At 40.1% G+C, this 7,388-nt stretch overlaps 1 pseudogene; it reads right to left on the reverse strand.

Annotated features, from left to right (window-relative positions):
• The window catches only part of LOC114045852, a 75,030-nt pseudogene extending 68,243 nt beyond the window's left edge, over nt 1-6,787 (reverse strand).
• Between the last annotated feature and the right edge of the window lie 601 nt (nt 6,788-7,388).

Below are 7,388 nucleotides of genomic sequence, written 5' to 3' on the forward strand. Positions count from 1 at the left end.
TAGATAGATAGATAGATAGATAGATAGATAGATAGATAGATAGATAGACAGATAGAGGGCACAGGGTGAGTTGAAGATGAAAGAGTGATATCTGGAAAATAAAATTAAGTGGTGAGAGAGGATTATACTTGGAGAAGAAGAAAGGGAGAAGTAGAATAGGGTAAATTATCTCACAGGAAGCAGACAAGAAAAGACTTTTACAGTGGAGGGGAAATGGGAGAAGGTGAGAGGGAATGAGTGAATCTTATTCTTATAGTGTTTGGCTTAAGGAGGGAACAACATACACAATAGGGTATGGAAATCTATCTTACCCTACAGGAAAATAAGGGGGGAAGGGGACAAGAGAGCAGGGGGCTGATAGAGGGGAGGTCAGATTGGTGGAGGGGATAATCAAAAGCAAACAGTTCTGAGGAGTGACAGGGTCAAAAGAGAGAATAGAATAAATGGGTGGTTGGATAGGATGAAGGGAAATACATTTAGTTTTTCACAAAAGTACAACTGTTTTGAACAAAAACACTATGTAAGTGTTTTGCATGATTACACATCTATAACCTGTTTCGAGATGCCTGGTTTTTCAATCAAAGTGGGTGGGGAGGGAGGAAGGGAGATAATTTGTAACCCAAAGTTTTAAAAATACATGTTAAAAATAAAATAAAATAAAAAAAAGAATAAATGGTCTGGAATATCAAGGGAATTAATGAAAAAAGAAATGTAAGGGAAGTTGTCTAGCCGTGCCATTTTAAATTGTAGTATAAAGCAGCAATCATCAAAGCTACTTGGTAATGCTAATACCAGTGGTGGATCAGTGGAATAGGTTATGTACACAAAACACGGTAGTCAGTGACAATAGTAATCTCCTTTTTGATATCTCCAAAGATTCCAGCTTCTGACATCAGAACTCACTATTTTACAAAAACTGCTGGTGAAACTGGGAAATAGTATGGCAGAAACTAGGTATAGACCAATATCTTACACTGTATACCAAGATATAGTTAAAATGGGTACATGATTTAGACATAAAAGGTCATAATGATATAAGCAAATTAAGAGAGCAAAGAATAGTTTACCTTTCAGATGTGTGGAGAAGGGAAGAATTTATGACCAAATAAGATATAGAGAACATTATGAAATGGAAAATAGATAATTTTGATTACATTCAATTAAATAGGTTTTACTCAAACAAAGCCAATACAACTAAATTAGAAAGGAAGAAGATAGCTGGAATACTATTTTTACTGCCAGTGTCTCTGATAAAGACCACATTTTTCAAATACATAGATAATTTAATCAAATTTCTAAGAATATCAGTCATTCCCCAAATGATAAATGTTAAAAGCATATTTACAAGCAGTTTTCAGATGAAGAAATTAAAGCTATCTCCAGTTACATGAAAAAAAATGTTCTAAATTGGTATTAATTAGAGAAATGTAAAATAAGACAACTCTGAAGTTGCCTTCCAATTGGCTTCTAAAACAAAAAGAAACCCTGAAATTGATAAATGTTAGAGAAGATGTGAGAAATTTGGAACACTAATTAATTGTTGGTGGAGTTGTGAACTGATCCAACCATTTTAGAGAGCAATTTGGAACTATGCCTAAAGGGCTATCAAAATGTGTACACCCTTTGACCCAGCAATAACATTTCTAGGGCTATATCCCAAAGAGATCATACAAATGGGAAAAGGATCCACATGTACAAAAATATTTATAATAGCTCTTCTTGTGGTGGCAAAGAATTGGAAATTGAGAGGATGCTCATCAATTGGGGAATGGTTGAACAAGCCGAGGTGTATATATGTAATGGAAAAGTATTGTTCTATAAGAAATGATGAGCAGGCAGATTTCAGAGAAACCTGGAAAGATTGACATGAACTGATGCTGAATGAAGTGAGCAGAACCAGGAAAACATTGTACACAGTAAGAACTATGTTGTGTAATGATCAACTTTAACAAACTTAGCCCTTCTCAGCAATACAATCATTTTAGAAAACTCTAAAAGACTCATGATGGCAAATGCTATTCACATCCAAAGAAAGGTGTATGGAGTCTGAATGCAGATCAAAATACAGTATTTTCTCTTTTTTCTTTCTTTCTTGTTTTTCCATTTTGTTCTGATTCTTCTTTTACAACATGACTAATGTAGAAATTTATTTAATATTATTGTTTGTTTGTATAGTATATATCAGATTGCATGGCAATTTGGGAAGCATAGAGGGAGGGAGAATAAAATTGGGAATGCAAAATTTATAAAAAGTGAATATTGAAAACTAAAAAAAATATGAAAAAGAACAACTTTAAATGACTATGTCATTTTGATTATTATAAATATCTAAATTAACTATAAAGTGCATATGAAGTAGTACACTATCTGCCTCCAAAGATAGTACTGATGAATAGAAGTATGTACAGAATAAGTTTACATGCACACACACATACACACACACACACACACATTTTTGTGTCTAATGGTAGCCATTTTTCATGAGGGGGATATAAAAAAGGGGAAAGAAAGTTACATGATAACATAAATTTAAAAGGAATAGCAAGTTGTACATATTAGATTTGCAGTTTTATCTTTTTCTTTATTCTACTATGTTATGCAAATGATTGTTTTATTTCTAAAGTTCAGAATAAAATAGAATTCCCCTTCCAGGAGCCAAGATTGTGGAGTAAGAAGTAAGTTGCTCTTACTGCCCCTTATTAACTTCTGACAGCCCAGAAAATATCACCCTAGGTAAAACCTTGGAATAGCTGAATCAGAAGAGAGATAGGGTGCAGCAGCCTGGTAGCCCAGGTAGCTTGAGGGATTAACAGGAAAGGCCTTTTGTGCCCTGGGGGAAGGAGAGCAGTACAGAACTGGAGATGTCCCAGCAAGCTAGTCGAAAGCCCTACCTCAGCATACCGGGGGGATCCTGAACCCCAGGTGGAAGAGCGGGCAAACACCAACACCAGGACCCCCCAGTGCCTCAGTAAGGAATGGTGAACCAGTGGAAAATGGCTTGGAAAATCACCAAGTGACTCAGTGTTCTACAGCAGTCAAGTTTCCCGGTGCCTCAGCAAAATTCTGGGAAGTGCTCCAAGGAGGAAAGCCCCCACCGGAGAAACATTCTGCAAGAGCAAAACATCCATCTGAAAGGAGTCAAATAAAGTGAAAGAGAGGAAAAGAAAGGCCTGGATGAGCAGGCAACCTCCAGGGGCCAAACGACCCAATTCTACCCTTGAAGTTTCAGTGTTGCTGATTCCAGCCTAACATCAGGTAACCGGGTCAGAACCTTACAGTCTCCAACTGCAGCAGTTCAGGCCCCACCATACACACCCAGTGACCAGGCCCCAGGCTCCCAGAACAAGAAGCTTGAGTGAGTGACCCTTGCTTCCCAACAAGAGAACTCATTTTTTTTAAGGGTCAGGAAATAAGCAAACACCATGAGCAAAAAGAAACGTACGATAGGTTGTTATCATGAAGACAGTGAAGATCAAGGCAGAAATTCTGAAGAGGACAACATTGTCAACAAACTCACATCTGGAACCTCAAAAGGGAATATAAACTGACCTGAAGCACAAAAACCCTTCTTGGAAGAACTCAAGAAGGATTTTAAAAGTCAAGTAAGATAGAAGAAATAGAATAAGGTAGGAGAAAAATTGGGAAAAGAAATGAGAGGTATGCAAGAAAGAGTCAATAGCTTGGAAAAGGAAGGGTGAGGGGTGAGGCCAAGATGGCAGAGTAAAAGCAGTGACTTGCTTAAGCTCTGCCCCAAACCCCTCCAAATACCTGTAAAAAGTGGCTGTAAACAAATTCTAGAGGAGCAGAACCCACAAAAAGAAAGAGTGAAACAAATTTCCAGCCCAAGACAACCTGGATGGTTGACTAGAAAGGTCTATTGGGCCGGGCTGGTAAAGAAACACGGTTCAGCATGGGTGTGCAGGCAAAACAGGCCTGAGTGAACCTGGAACAGTCTTCAGGGGACTGAATCCCAGGAAGCTCTGGCAGTTTCCAGACATCTCAACCCACAAACACCAAGAAAACTTAGAAGGTCAGTAAGAAAAGTCTGTGACCTTGGTGAGAGGGTAGCTCAGTCCCAACCTCAGGCCTGGTGCAGCCTCAGGGCTGTAGCTTCTTCCAAAGGTTCTGGCTCACAGACTGAGGGGGAATCAAGTGGTTGATCAGAGGGGGCCTGCATGGATCTGTTTGCTGGTGCTGAGGCAGGATTCTCTTGCTTTGCCTATTCTTGGATCTGGGTCACAGTTCTGAGTGGTAATCCTGGGGACAGGGGGAGTGGTGATGTGGTGGAACTTATGGTGGTGTTGGAGATTGAATCCTTCTCACAGTTACAAGGAAGAAAAGAGTTCTTGTGCTCACTCACAGACCAGAGCACAGGCTAGGAAAGGAGTAGTAAACACCTTGCCCTCGATGATATCACCTTGGAAGAACCAAAAACTTACAGGTCCCTAGAAGTATCTCTGAAAACAAAAAATTAAAGTTTTTAAAACTTTGGGTTCCAAATCTTCTCCCTTCCTCCCTCCCCACCCACCCTCATTGAGAAGGCAAGCAACTTGAAACAGATTTTATTTGTGTAGTCATGCGAAACACTTCCATAGTAGTCATGCTGTGGAAAACTTCACCCTATCCTGCCCCCCCCCATTTATTCTATTCTCTCTTTTAACCCTGTCCCTCTTTAGAAGTGTTTCTTTCTGATTACCCCCTCCCCCAATCTGCCCTGTCCTCTATCATCTCCCTGCTCTTTTACCCCCTCCTCCATATACAATTGAGTGTGTATGTTATTACCTCCTTAAGCCAAATCCAATGAGAATAAGATTCACTCATTCCCTCTCACTTTCCCCCCTTCCCCTTCATTGTAAAAGCCTTTTCTTGTCTGCTATGTGTGAGATAATTTACTCTGAAAACAGCTGCACAAACCCCCAAAGCTTGGGACAGTACATTCTCCACACTTTAATTTAAAAACAAATGTTAAAAATTGTTTTCACATGCAACTGGGAAATAAGATATATAAGCAATGGGGTAGAAAAATCTATCCTGCCCTATAGGAAAATAGAAGTGAAAGGGGATAAGAGAATGTGGGAAACATAGAAGGGAGGGCAGATTAGGGGAAAGTGTATTCAGAATGCATGCTATTTTGGGGTGGGGAGAGAGATGAGATGAAGAGGAAATTTGGAACTCAAAATCTTGTGGAAGTGAATGTTAAAACTAAAAATAAATTAATTAATGAATCTCAAAAAAAGGAAGGGCAAAAATTAACTGCAGAAAACAAGTCCTTAAAATATACAATTGGCCAAATGGGAAAAAAAAGTACACTGAAGAAAACAACTGCTTAAAAAGTAGAATTGGCCAAACTGAAAAGGAGACACAAAAACTCACTGAGGAAAAGAACTCCTTAAAAAATAAAGTGGGCCAAATGGAAAAGGATGTATAAACTCTAATAGAAGAAAACAATTTGTTAAAAATTAGAATGGAAGCTAATGACTCTCTGAGAGAGTGAGAATCAGTCAAACAGAAAGAAAAGAATGAAAAAAAACCAGATGAAAACGTAAAATACTTCATTGGTAAAAGAACTGACCTGGAAAATACATATAGGAGAGACACTTTAAAAATTATTGGTCTAACTGAAAATTATGATGAAAAAAAGAGCCTGGATAGCATCTTTCAGGAAATCATCAAGGAAAACTGCCCTGAATTACTAGAACCAGAAGGTAAAATAGCCATAGAAAGAATTCATTGATTGCCTCCTGAAAGAGATGTCAAATTAAAAGCCAAGGAATATAGTAGCCAAAAGCCAAAATTGCCAAGTCAAAGTGAAAATACTGCAAGCAACCAGAAAGAAACAATTTAAATAACAGGGAACCACAGTCAGAATTACACAAGACCTTGCAGCTTCTACATTAAAAGATTGTGAGGTGTGGAATATGACATTCTGTAAGGCAAAGGAGCTTGGGTTACAACCAAGGATCACCTACCCAGTAAAAATGAGCATAATCTTTCAGGGAAGGAGATAGATATTCAACAAAATATGGGACTTCCATACCTTCCTGATAAAAAGACCAGAGCTAAACAGAAAATTTGATCTTCAAATACAAGACTCAAGAGAGATAGAAAAGAAAAACGTTATTAATATGGGCAAACTGTTTACATCTCTATAAGGGAAACTTACACTTGTCACTCTTGAGAACTGTATTGTTATTACACCATTTTAACAGGGTATACATACAGGGCATGGGTATAATGATAAAAAAAGTCTAATCAAGTGGGATAAATGGATCTAAGTAAGTGGATTAATCTGATCTAACTAAGAAAATGTACTGAGAGAAAAGGAAAGGAGGCAGACAAGGGTATTTTTTTTCCCTGCTCCAATCTGATTTTATTGAAAAGGAAATATACAAACATCATGTACAAAAATTAAACAAACATATACACAAAATTCATTCCGGTATCTGCAGCACACATCATGTACAATCTATTTACAAACTAGGCCCCTCTTCCCTCCCTCACTTCACCTTCCCCCTCCCCCAAAGCTTCCTTGCTTGGAGGGTCCCTGCCCTGCCCCCAGAGGGAATATCACCCCAAACCTTCTTTCCCAGAGGCTCCCTCACCCAGCCTCCTGGGGCACAGGAGAGGCAGGTGAACCCCACACTTTTTCAGTTCTGCAGTGTGGTTTACTTGGAGGTGCTAGAGAGTGAGCCACCCCACCTTCTGTTTCCTTCTCACCGCTCCCCAAAGAAATGAAAACTGACGCAGGTTTACCTGCTGGCTTAGGAAAGACAGACTGGCTCCACATGGTACAGCTTAGCAGCTCTTTCCCTCTGGAAAGCTAGTGGTTAGTTTTGGTTCATTCCAACAAGGCAGGGAGTGAAGCACCAAAGGCCTTGAGAGAAGGCCAGCCAGCTTGAGTAGGATGAGGATAAGCCAGAAGGTTGCCCAGAGCCCTGGCCTTTCGTAAGATGGCAGGTGGCAGAGGGGGTAGCTCCATCACATACCATTCCCCCCAGATTGCCTGGGTGCCCCCTGACTGACTCCTCCTCTCTGGAAGCTCTCCCTTTCCTCCCACCAGGCCCACTCCTCTTGGGGCCTGGGTCCTCAGTGTCAGTCTCCAGTGAGTTAGATCCACAATCCCTTCCCCCTCCCCCCGGTAACCACACAACTGTCCTCTCAAACAATCCAGGCAGGGGTTTTTTCCAGTGCTGGACTCAGTTATTTGCCCTGACCCAGCCCCCCACCAAAGGAGACATATGTGCCCATCTCTGATATACTATATTTTGCCAAGAGTCCACAGTAAGGGAAGGTTGGAAGGTCCTGTTTTCCAGAGCTCCTCCAGCTACACCCCCAACACATAGTGTCCTGCAAGGTGGGCACTGTAGGCTAGTTGGGTTTGATCTTGG

The sequence above is a fragment of the Vombatus ursinus genome, unplaced genomic scaffold, assembly GCF_900497805.2.
Source record: "Vombatus ursinus unplaced genomic scaffold, bare-nosed wombat genome assembly UNPS02014779.1, whole genome shotgun sequence".
NCBI lineage: Eukaryota > Metazoa > Chordata > Mammalia > Diprotodontia > Vombatidae > Vombatus > Vombatus ursinus.